This window comes from Piliocolobus tephrosceles, chromosome 1 (assembly GCF_002776525.5).
Source record: "Piliocolobus tephrosceles isolate RC106 chromosome 1, ASM277652v3, whole genome shotgun sequence".
Taxonomy (NCBI): Eukaryota; Metazoa; Chordata; class Mammalia; order Primates; family Cercopithecidae; genus Piliocolobus; species Piliocolobus tephrosceles.
In genome coordinates this window covers 1,087,836-1,099,494 of record NC_045434.1, presented here as the reverse complement: position 1 = coordinate 1,099,494, position 11,659 = coordinate 1,087,836, and the positions used below count along the sequence as shown (strand labels likewise).

At 44.1% G+C, this 11,659-nt stretch overlaps 1 non-coding gene across 1 annotated transcript; it reads left to right on the top strand.

Moving 5' to 3' along the window:
- Positions 1-982: 982 nt before the first annotated feature.
- LOC111545331 lies at positions 983-1,101 on the top strand. Its single transcript, XR_002732403.2, has one exon. It is a non-coding gene; the product is annotated as a 5S ribosomal RNA (ribosomal RNA).
- The last annotated feature ends 10,558 nt before the right edge of the window (positions 1,102-11,659 follow it).

Here is an 11,659-nt window from a genome sequence, read left to right as displayed (position 1 = left end):
CTCTAGCTCCCTGCCCCTCTCTCTTCTGGGTTTGCCCCTGCACCTCGCGCTACTTCTGTCGCCTTTCCTCTGTCTCTCTCTCTGTCTCTCTCTGTCCCTCTCTCTGTCTCTGCCTCTCTTTGTCTCTTTCCCTCTCCACCTCCCCTGTCTCTCTCGATCGCTGTCTCTCTCCCTCCCTCGGTTTCAATCTCTCCATCTATCCCTTCCTTGCTCTCCTTCAAGCCGTTTGTGTCTGCATGCATGTGTGTGTCTGTGCGTGTGCGTGTCTGTGTGTGTGCATGCATGTGTGTCTGTGCGTGTGTGTGCATGCATGTCTGTGTGTGTGCGTCTGTGCGTGTGCGTCTGTGTGTGCGTGAGCGCGCGCGTGTGTGGGTTCCCGCGCGCGAGCGACCGGGTGTGTCTGTGTGTGGGGCTGTGGATTTGCTCCTGGTGGTGGTGGGGTGTTTCTGGGTTTCTCTCAGCCTCTCTCGCCCGGGATCAGGCTGCCGGCTCTAGTGCCAACCCGGGGCAAAGCAGGGCCATCCCCCAACACCCCAGCCCCCACGCCCTCTTGCCCACCGGCCGGGTCTTGGTCGGGACAAGCGACCGTGGTGGGGGCGTTGTGAGAAAAAGGCCACGCGCGGCTGCGCCGGCTGTTCGCCCTTGGCCAGCCCTGACGGCTCCGGGTTGGGGGGCAAGAGGGGGCCTCGCAGCAGCTCCCCAGCGGCCAGAGATCCCAAAGAATACCTACCTCCGCGACAGGGCGGAGGAGCGGACTGGGTCCCAGGATCGTGGGCCCTGGGCCCTGACGCCTGGGAGCACTCCCTGTTCCGAGCGGCCCGATGTGGTGGAAGCTCCGGAGCTCTGGAGGAGCCGGGGGAAGGCCCGGGCGAGCGGCTCCAGGTCCGATCCGAGCCCGGCGATCCCAGGCTGGCGGTGCGGGCTGGAAGCCAGCGGGCAGGGCTGGGCCAGGCTCTTGGGGCAGCCAGGCGCCCCTGCCAGCGTCTCCGGCCATACCACCCCGAACGCGCCCGATCTCGTCTGATCTCGGAAGCTAAGCAGGGTCGGGCCTGGTTAGTACTTGGATGGGAGACCACCTGGAAATACCGGGTGCTGTAGGCTTTTTTGCTTGCTTTCTTGTCTTTCTTTTCTACCTTCCTTTCTTCCCTTCTCTCACTCTCTCTTCTTTCTTTCTCTTTCTTTCCTTCTCTCTCTCCATCTCGCTCTTTCTTTCCTTCTTACTTTCCCTTTTTTCTTTTTCTTCCCTTGCTATCTTTCCTTTCTGTCTTTATCTCTTTCTTCCTTTCTTTCCTTCTTTCTTTATATCTCTCTCCCTCTTTCTCTCTTTTTCTTTCCTTCTTACTTCCATTTTGTTCTTTTTCTTCCCTTGCTATCTTTCCTTTCTTTCTTTCATTCTTTTTCTTTTTCCTCTTTCCTTTCTTCCTCTCTTTCCTTCCTACTTTCCTTGTTTTTTTTTCTTTCCTTCTTTCATTCTCTCCCTTTCTTTCTTTTTCTTTCTTTCCTTTTCTTTTTCTTCCCTTCCTTTCTTTTTTCTTTCTTTCCTTCTTTCTTTTTCTTTCTCTCTTTATTTCATTCTTTCCTTTTCTTACTTTTCTTTCTTTCTCCTTCTTCTTTCTTTCTCTTTTTTACCTTTTTCTTCTAGACGGAGTCTCGCTCTGTCACCCAGCCTGGAGCGCAGTGGCAAGATCTGGGCTCACTGAAAGCTCCGCCTCCCGGGGGTCACGCCATTCTCCTTCCTCAGCCTCCTGAGTAGCTGGGATTACAGGCATGCACCATCACACCTGGCTAATATTGTATTTTTAGTAGAGACGGGTTTTCTCCATGTTGGTTAGTTTGGTCTGGAACTTCCAACCTCTGGTGATCCACCCACCGTCCCAAAGTGCTAGGATGAAAGGCGTGAGTCACCAGCGCCCGGTCAGACTAGGGGTATAGTTTTAGGCTTCTGCTTGGCTTTCCTTTTCTGTGATGAATTTCACCTCACAGTCCTAGGATATGGTGAGGATTTTTATACATCGATCTTCATATGGGATATTCTTCTACAGTTTTCTCTTGTAAAATCTTTGTCTTGCTTTGGTGTCAGGGCAATTGTAGCCTCATAGAAAGAGTTGGGGAGTACTCCCTCCTCTTCAAGTTTTTGGCAGGATTAAGAAAGATTACTATTAGTTCTCTAAATATTTGATAGAGAAGTCAAGTCCAAGCCTTTTTTTTTTCTTTCTTTCTCAGGATATTTTTGGTTACTGATTCAGTCTCCTTGCTAGTTACTAGTCTATTCAGATTTTCGCTTCTTTCTGATTTAGTCTTGGTAGGGTTCATGTTCCTAGGAATTTGTGCATTTCATCCAAGTTATCCAATATGTTGGTGTACAATTGTTCTTAGCACTCTCTTACAATCCTATTCATTTATTTATTTGAGACAGGATCTCATCTGTCACCCAGGCTGGAGTGCAGTGGTGTGATCTAGGCTCACTACAATCTCCACCTCCCAGGTTCAAGAGATCTTCCTACCTCAGGCTCCTGAGTAGCTGGGACAGCAGGCTTTTGCCACCAAGATGGGCTGAATTAATTTTTCTCTTCCTTCCTTCCTTTCTTTCTTTTCTCTTTCTCTCTCTCTCTCTTTCTTTCCTTTCTTTTTTTGTAGAGACTGGGTTTTACCATGTTTCCCAGGCTGGTCTTGAACTCCTGAGCTAAAGTGATTCACCTGCCTGAGCCTCCCGAGTACCTGGGATTACAGGCGCCTGCCACCACACCCAGCTAATTTTTTTTGTATTTTTAGTAGGGACGGTTTCAGCATGTTGGCCAGGTTAGTCTTGAGTCCTAACCTCAAGTGATCTGCCTGCCTTGGCCTCCCAAAGTGCTGGGATTATAGGTGTGAGCCACTTCACCCTGCCAATCGTTTTCATTTTGACTGGATCAGATAGTAATGTCCCCACTTCCATTTCTGATTTTAGTAATTTGAGTATTCTCTCTTTTTTTCTTAGTCAGTCTATAAAGTGTGTCAATTTTATCTCTTAAAACACCAACTTTCGGTTTTGTTGATTTTCTCCATTGTTTTATTTTCTGTTTTATTTATTGCTGAATTAATCTTTATTTCTTTCCTTCTGCTAGGAAGGAAATTTCCTTCCTAGGGTTTAATTTGTTCTTTTCTAGTGTCTAAATTGTAAATTTAGTTTGCTAATTTGAGGTCTTTTGGGTGTGTTTTGTTTTGAGATGGAGTCTCGCTCTTGTTGCCCAGGCTGGAGTGCAATGGTGCGATCTCGGCTCACTGCAACCTCTGCCTCCCAGGTTGAAGCAATTCTCTTGCTTCAGCCTCCCCAGTCGCTGGGATTACAGGCGCCTGCCACCACAACCGGCTAATTTTGTATTTTCAGCAGAGACAGGGTTTCTCCACGTTGTTCGCGCTAGTCTCGAACTCCTGACCTCAGGTGATTCGCTCACCTCAGCCTCCCAAAGTGCTGGGATTACAGGCATTAACCACGATGCCTGGCTTTCTTTTGGTTTGCTTAATGTAAGCATTTCACACTATAAATTTCCCTGTTAGCACTGCTTTTACTGCATCCCAAAGTTTTGCTATGCTGTGTTTTCATTTTCATTCATTTCTGAGTACAGCTGAGCCTTGAACAACATGGATTTGAACTGCAAGGGTGCACTTATACAGGAATTGTTTTCAATAAATACAGTAGGTCCTCTGACTTCATTAATTCTGCATCTGTAACCAAAGACAGATTGAAAATACAGTATTCACAGAGTGCAAAACCTGAGGATACAGCGGCCTAACATTTTTAATGCCCAGGTTTTACAGGGCCAATTGCAAGACTTGACTCTGTGTGGATGTTGGCCTACTTATGGGATCCTAGAACCAATCCCCTGTGGATACTGACACCCAACTGTATTTTCTGATTTCTCTTGTGGTTTCTTCTTCTTCTTTTTTTTTTTTTTTGAGACGGAGTCTCTCTCTGTCGCCCAGGCTGGAGTGCAGTGGCTGGATCTCAGCTCACTGCAAGCTCCGCCTCCCGGGTTTATGCCATTCTCCTGCCTCAGCCTCCCGAGTAGCTGGGACTACAGGCACCCGCCACCTCGCCCAGCTAGTTTTTTGCATTTTTTAGTAGAGACGGGGTTTCACCGGGTTAGCCAGGATGGTCTCGATCTCCTGACCTCGTGATCCGCCCGTCTCGGCCTCCCAAAGTGCTGGGATTACAGGCTTGAGCCACCGCGCCCGGCCAGTGGTTTCTTCTTTAACCAATTGGTTGTTTAAGAAAATATCTCAATCTGTTCAAATACCTGAGACTGGATAATTTATAAAAAACAGACATTTATTTCTCTCAGTTCTAAACACTGGGGTGTCCAAGATCAAGTCATCAGACCATTCAGTGTCTAACGAGGGCCCATCTCTCCTTCCAAGATGACACAATGTTGCCTCATCTTTCAGAGGGGAAGAACATTGTGTCCCCACACGGAGGAGACGGAGGGAATGAACCCACTCAAGTCCTTTTATAAGGGCTCTAATTTCATCCATAAGGACTTCTATCCTCATGAGATAATCGCCTCCTAAAGAATCCACCTTTTTACCCTTTTTCTCCTAGCCCCCCACTCCCTGAAGGCCCCCAGTGTGTGATGTTCCCCTCCTTGTGTCCATGTGTTCTCATTGTTCAACTCCCACTTATGAGTGAGAATATATGGTGTTTGGTTTTTTGTTCTTGCGTTAGTTTGCTGATAATGATGGTTTCCAGCTTCATCCATGTTCCTGCAAAGGACATGAACTCATCATTTTTTATTGCTTAATAGTATTCCATGGTGTATATGTGCCACATTTTCTTTATCCAGTCTATTGTTGATGGGCATTTGGGTTGGTTCCAAGTCATTGCAGCAGTGAACACTGCTGCAATAAATATATGTGTGCATGTGTCTTTATAGTAGCATAATTTATAATCCTTTGGGTATATACCCAGTAATGGGATGCTGGGTCAAATGTTATTTCTGGTTCTAGATCCTTGAGGAATTGCCACACTGTCTTCCACAATGGTTGAACTAATTTACACTCCAACAGTGTAAAAGCATTCCTATTTCTCCACATCCTCTCCAGCATCTGTTGTTTCCTGACTTTTTAATGATCGCCATTCTAACTGGTGTGAGATGGTATGTCATTGTGGTTTTGATTTGCATTTCTCTAATCACCAGTGATGATGAACTTTTTTCACGTTTGATGGCCACATAAATGTCTTCTTTTGAGAAGTGTCTGTTTATATCCTTTGCCTACTTTTTGATGTTTTTTTTTTCTTGTAAATTTAAGTTCTTTGTAGATTCTGGATATTAGACCTTTGTCAGATGGATAGATTGCGAAAACTTTCTCCCATTCTGTAGGTTGCCTGTTCACTCTGATGATAGTTTCTTTTGCTGTGCCAAAACTCTTGTTTAATTAGATCCCATTTGTCAATTTTGGCTTTTGTTGCCATTGCTTTTGGTGTTTTAGTCATGAAGCCTTTGCCCATGCCTATGTCCTGAATGGTACTGCCTGGATCTTCTTCTGAGGTTTTTATGGTTTTAGGTCTTATATTTAAGTCTTTAATCCATCTTGAGTTAATTTTTGTTTAAGGTGTAAGGAAGATGTCCAGTTTCAGTTTTCTGCATATGGCTAGCCAGTTTTCCCAACACCATTTATTAAACAAGGAATCCTTTCCCCATTGCTTTTGTCAGGTTTGTCAAAGATCAGATGGTTGTATGTGTATGGTCTTATTTCTCAGTTCTCTATTCTGTTCCATTGGTCTATGTGTCTGTTTTGGTACCAGTATCATGCTATTTTGGTTACTGTAGCCTTATAGTATAGTTTGAAGTTGGGTAGTGTGGTACCTCCAGCTTTGTTCTTTTTGTTTAGCAATGTCTTGGCTATTTGGGCTCTTTTTTGGTTCCAAATGAATTTTAAAATAGTTTCTTCTAATTCTATGAAGAATGCCAATTGTAGTTTAATGGGAATAGCATTGAATTCTTTTATAAATTACTTTGGGCAGTATGGCTATCTTCATGAACTAATGAGCATGGAATGTTTCTTCATTTGTTTGTGTCCTTTCTGATTTCTCTGAGCAGTGGTTTGAACAATGGTTCTCCTTGAAGAAGTCCTTTACATCTCTTGTAAATTGTATTCCTAGGTAATTTATTCTCTTTGTAGCAATTGTGAATGGGAGTTCACTCATGGTTTGGCTGTCTATCATTGGTGTACAGAAATGTGTGTGAGTTTTGCCAATTGATTTTGTATCCTGAGACTTTGCTAGTTACTTATCAGCTTAAGGAGATTTTGGGCTGAGATAATGGGGTTTTCTAAATACAGCATCATGTCATCTGCAAACAGAGACAATTTGACTTCCTCCCTTCCTATATGAATACCCTTTCTTTCTTTCTCTTGCCTGATTGCCTTGGTCAGAACTTCCAATACTATGTTGAATAGGAGTGGTGAGAGAGGGCATTCTTGTCTGTTGCTGGTTTTTAAATATGCTTCCAGATTTTGCCCATTCAGTATGATATTGGCTATGGGTTTGTCATAAATAGCTCTTACTATTTCAAGGTGCGTTCCATCCGTACCTAGTTTATTGAGTCTTTTGCATAAAGGGGTGTTGAATTTTATTGAAGGGCTTTTCTGCATCTATTGAGATAATCATGTGGTTTTTGTCATTGGTTTTGTTTATGTAATTGATGTTTATTGATTTGTGTATGTTGAACCATCCTTGCAACCCAGGGATGAACCTGACTTGATCGCGGTGGATAAGCTTTTTGATGTGCTGTTGGATTTGGTTTTCCAGTATTTTATTGAGGATTTTTGCATCAATGTTCATGAGGGATACCAGCCTGAAGTTTTCTTTTTCTGTTGTGTCTCTGCCAGATTATGGTATCAGGATGACACTAGACTCACAAAATGAGTTAGGGAGGAGTCCCTCTTTTTCCACCATTTGGAATAGTTTCAGAAGGAATGGTATCAGCTCCTCTTTGTACCTCTGGTAGCATTCGGCTGTGAATCCATCTGGACCTGGGTCTCATTAATTACTGCCTCAATTTGAGAACTTTTTATTGGTCTATTCAGGGATCCAACTTCTTCCTGGTTTAGTCTTGGGAGGATGTATGTGTTCAGGAATTTATCCATTTCTTCTAGATTTTCTAGTTGATTTGCGTAGAGGTGTTTATAGTATTCTCTGATGGTAGTTTGTGGGATTTCTGTGGGATCAGTGGTGATATCTCCTTTATCATTTTTATTGTGTCTATTTGATTCTTCTCTCTTTCCTTCTTTATTAGTCTGGCTTGTAGACTATCTATTTTGTTAATCTCTTCAAAAACCAGCTCTTGGATTCATTGATTTTTTGAAGGGTTTTTCGTGTCTCTATCTCCTTTAGTTCTGCTCTGATCTTAGTTATTTCTTGTCTTCTGCTAGTTTTTGAATTTGTTTGCTGTTGCTTCTCTAGTTATTTTTTAATCATGATGTTAGGGTGTCGATTTTAGATCTTTCCTCCTTTCTCCTGTGGGCATTCAGTGCTATAAATTTCCCTCTAAACACTGCTTTAGCTGTGTCCCAGAGATTCTGGTATGTTGTGTCTTTGTTCTAATTGGTTTCAAAGAACTTATTACTTCTGCCCTAATTTCATTATTTACCCAGGAGTCATTCAGGAGCAGGTTGTTCAGTTTTCATATAGTTTTGTGGCTTTGAGTGAGTTTCTTAATCCTGAGCTCTAATTTGACTGCACTGTGGTCTGAGAGACTTATGATTTCTGTTCTATTGCATTTGCTGAGGAGTGTTTTACTTCCAAGTATGTGGTCAATTTTAGAATAAGTGTGATGAGGCGCTGAGAAGAATGTATATACTGTTGATTTGGGGTGGAGAGCTCTGTAGATGTCTATCAGGTCCGCTTGGTCCAGAGCTGAGTTCAAGTCCTGAATATCTTTGTTAATTTTCTGTTTCATTCATCTGTGTAATATTGACAGTGAGGTGTTAAAGTCTCCCCAGTTTATTGTGTGGGAATCTAAGTCTCTTACTATTATGATTGAGTGGGAGTCCAAGTCTCTTTGTAGGTCTCTAAGAACTTGCTTTATGAATCTGGGTGCTTCTATATTGGGTGCATATATATTTGGGATACTTAACTCTTCTTGTTGCATTGATCCCTTTTACCATTATGTAAAATGCCCTTCTTTGTCTTTTTTGATCTTTGTTGGTTTAAAGTATGCTTTATCGGAGACTAGGATTGCAACGTCTGCTTTTTTTTGCTTTCCATTTGCTTGGTAAATATTCCTCCATCCCTTTATTTTGAGTGTATGTGTGTCTATGCATGTAGATGGGTCTCCTGAATACAGCACACCAATGGGTCTTGACTTTTTATCCAATTTGCCAGTCTGTGTCTTTCAATTGGGGCATTTAGCTCATTCATATTTAAGGTTAATATTGTTATATGTGAATTTGATCCTGTCATTATGATGCTAGCTGGTTATTCTGCCAGCTATTAGCTGAGCAGTTTCTTTATAGTGTCAATGGACTTTACAATTTCATATGCTCTTGCAGAGGCTGGTACTGGTTTTTCCTTTCCATGCTTCAGGAGCTCTTATAAGGCAGGCCTGGTGGTGACAAAACCTCTCAGCATTTGCTTTTCTGGAAAGGATTTCATTTCTCCTTTACTTATGACGCTTTGTTTGGCTGGATATGAAATTCTAGGTTGAAAATGCTTTCCTTTAAGAACATTGAATATTGCCCCCCACTCTCTTCTGGCTTGTAGGGTTTCTGCAGAGAGGTCCACTGTTAGTCTGATGGGCTTCCCTTTGTGGGTAACCCGACCTTCCTCTCTGGCTGCCCTTAACATTTTTTCCTCATTTCAACTGTGGTGAATCTGATGATTATGTGTCTTGGGGTTGCTCTTCTCGAGGAGTACCTTAATGGTGTTCTCTGTATTTCCTGAATTTGAACGTTGGCCTGTCTTGCTAGGTTGGGGAAATTCTCCTGGATAATAGTCTGAAGAGTGTTTTTCAACTTGGTTCCATTCTCCCCATCACTTTCAGGTACACCTAGTAGGTTTGGTCTTTTCACATAATCCCATATTTCTTGGAGGCTTTGTTCATTCCTTTTCATTCTTTTTTCTGTCTTCACGATTTCCTTACGTTGATCTTCAATCTCTGATATCCTTTCTTCTGCTTGATCGATTTGGCTATTGATACTTGTGTATGCTTCAGGAAGTACTCATGCTGTGTTTTTCAGCTTCATTAGGTCATTTATATTCTTCTCTAAACTGGTTATTCTAGTTAGCAATTCCTCTAATCTTTATTCAAGGTTCTTAGCTTCCTTGCATTGGGTTAGAACATGCTCCTTTAGCTCGGAGGAGTTTGTTATTACCCACCTTCTGAAGCTTACTTCTGTCAATTCGTCAAACTCATTCTCTGCCCAGTTTTGTTCCCTTGCTGGTGAGGTGTTGTGATCCTTTGGAGGAAAAGGCATTCTGGTTTCTGGAATTTTCAGCCTTTTGTACTGGTTTTTCCTCATCTGTGTGGATTTATCTACCTTTGGTCTTTGACATCGGTGACCTTCGGATGAGGTTTCTGTGTGGACATCCTTTTCGTTGATGTTGATGCTATTCCTTTCTGTTAGTTAGTTTTCCTTCTGACAGTCAGGCTCCTCTGTTGCAGGTCTGCTAGAGTTTGCTGGAGGCCCGCTCCAGACGCTGTTTGTCTCATTATTACCAGCAGAGGTTGCAAAACAGCAAAGATTGCTGCCTATTCATTCCTCTGGAAGTGTCATCCAAGAGACACACCTACCAGATGCCAGATCGGGCTGTCCTGTATGAGGTGTTTGTCAACCCCTGCTGGGAGGTGTCTCCCAGTCAGAAGGCATGGGGGTCAGGGACCCACTTGAGGAGACAGTCTGTTCCTTAGCAGAGCTTGAGCACTGTGTTGGGAGATCCACTGTACTCTTTGGAGCTGGCAGGCAGAAAGGTTTAAGTCTGCTGAAGCTGTGCCCACAGACACCCCTTCCCCCAGGTGCTCTGTCCCAAGGAGATGGGAGTTTTATCTATAAGCCCCTGACTGGGGCTGTTGCCTTTCTTTCAGAAATGCCCTGCCCAGAGAGGACCAATCTAGAGAGGCAGTCTGGCTACAGTGGCTTTGCCGAGCTGTGGTGGACTCTGCTCAGTTCAAATTTCCTGGTGGTTTTAACACTGTGAGAGGAAAGCCGCCTACTCAAGCCTCAGTAATGGCAGACACCCCTCCCCCCACCAAGCTCAAGCATCCCAGGTTACCTTCAGACTGTTGTACTGGCAGTGAGAATTTCAAGCCAGTGTTAGCTTGCTGGGTTCCATGGGGGTGGGATCCACTGAGCTAGACCACTTGGCTTCCTGGCTTCAGCCCCCTTTCCAGGGCAGTGAACAGTTCTGTCGCACTGGCATCCAGGCGCCACTGGGGTACAAAAGAAACCTCCTGCAGTTAGCTTGGTGTCTGCCCAAATGGCCACCCAGTTTTGTGCTTGAAACCCAGGGCTCTGGTGGCACAGGCACCCGAGGGAATATCCTGGTCTGCGGGTTGCGGAGACAGTGGGAAAAGCGTAGTACCTGGGGCTGCAGTGCACCATCCCTCAGGGCACAGTCTCTTGCAGCTTCCCTTGGCTAGGAGACGGATTTCCCTGACCCATTGCGCTTCCTGGGGGAGGCAATGCTCCACCCTCTTTCTGCTCACACTCCGTGGGCTGCACCCACTTTCTAACCAGTCCCAATGAGATTAGCTGGGTACCTCAGTTGGAAATGCAGAAATCACCCGCCTTCTGCACTGATGTTGATGGGAGCTGCAGACCAGAACTGTTCTTATTTGGCCATCTTGCCAGTGACCACACCCCGCCCACTTTTTTTTTTTTTTGGATGGGGTCTCGCTCTGTGGCCAGGCTGGAGTGCAGTGGTGTGATCTCGGCTTACTGCAACCTCCACCTCTCGGGTTCAAGCGATTCTCCTGCCTCAGCCTCCCAAGTAGCTGGGATTACAGGTGCATGCCACCATGCCCAGCTAATTTTTGTAGTTTCAGTAAGGACAGGGTTTCACCATGTTGGCCAGGATGGTCTTGATCTCTTGACCTCTTGATCCGCCCACCTTGGCCTCCCAAAGTGCTGGGATTACAGGCATGAGCCACCACTCCCAGCCTGGATATCTCCTTTTAAGGATTGTCTATTCATGTCTTTAGCCCACTTTTTTCTCTCTCACTGGTTTGAGTGCTTTGTAGATTTTAGATATTAGTCCTTTGTCAGATGTATTATATATTGTGAAGACTTTCTCCTACTCTGTCAGTTGTTTGTTAACTCTATTTCTTTTGCTGTGCAGAAGCTTTTTAGTTTACTTAAGTGCCATCTAGTTATCTTTGTTTTTGTTCCATTTGCTTTTAGGTTCTTGGTCATGAAGTCTTTGCCTAAGCCGATGGGCTTTTCCAATGTTACCTTGTAGAATCTTTATGGTTTCAGGTCTTAGATTTAAGTCTTTGATCCATCTTGAGTTTTTTTTTTATAAAGTGAGAGATGAGGATCCAGTTTCATTCTACACGTGACTTGCCAATTATCCCAGCACTATTTGTTGAATAGGGTGTCCTTTCCCACTTTGTGTTTTGTTTGCATTGTCAAAGATCAATTGACTGTAAGTATTTGGCTTTATTTATGGGTTCTCTATTCTGTT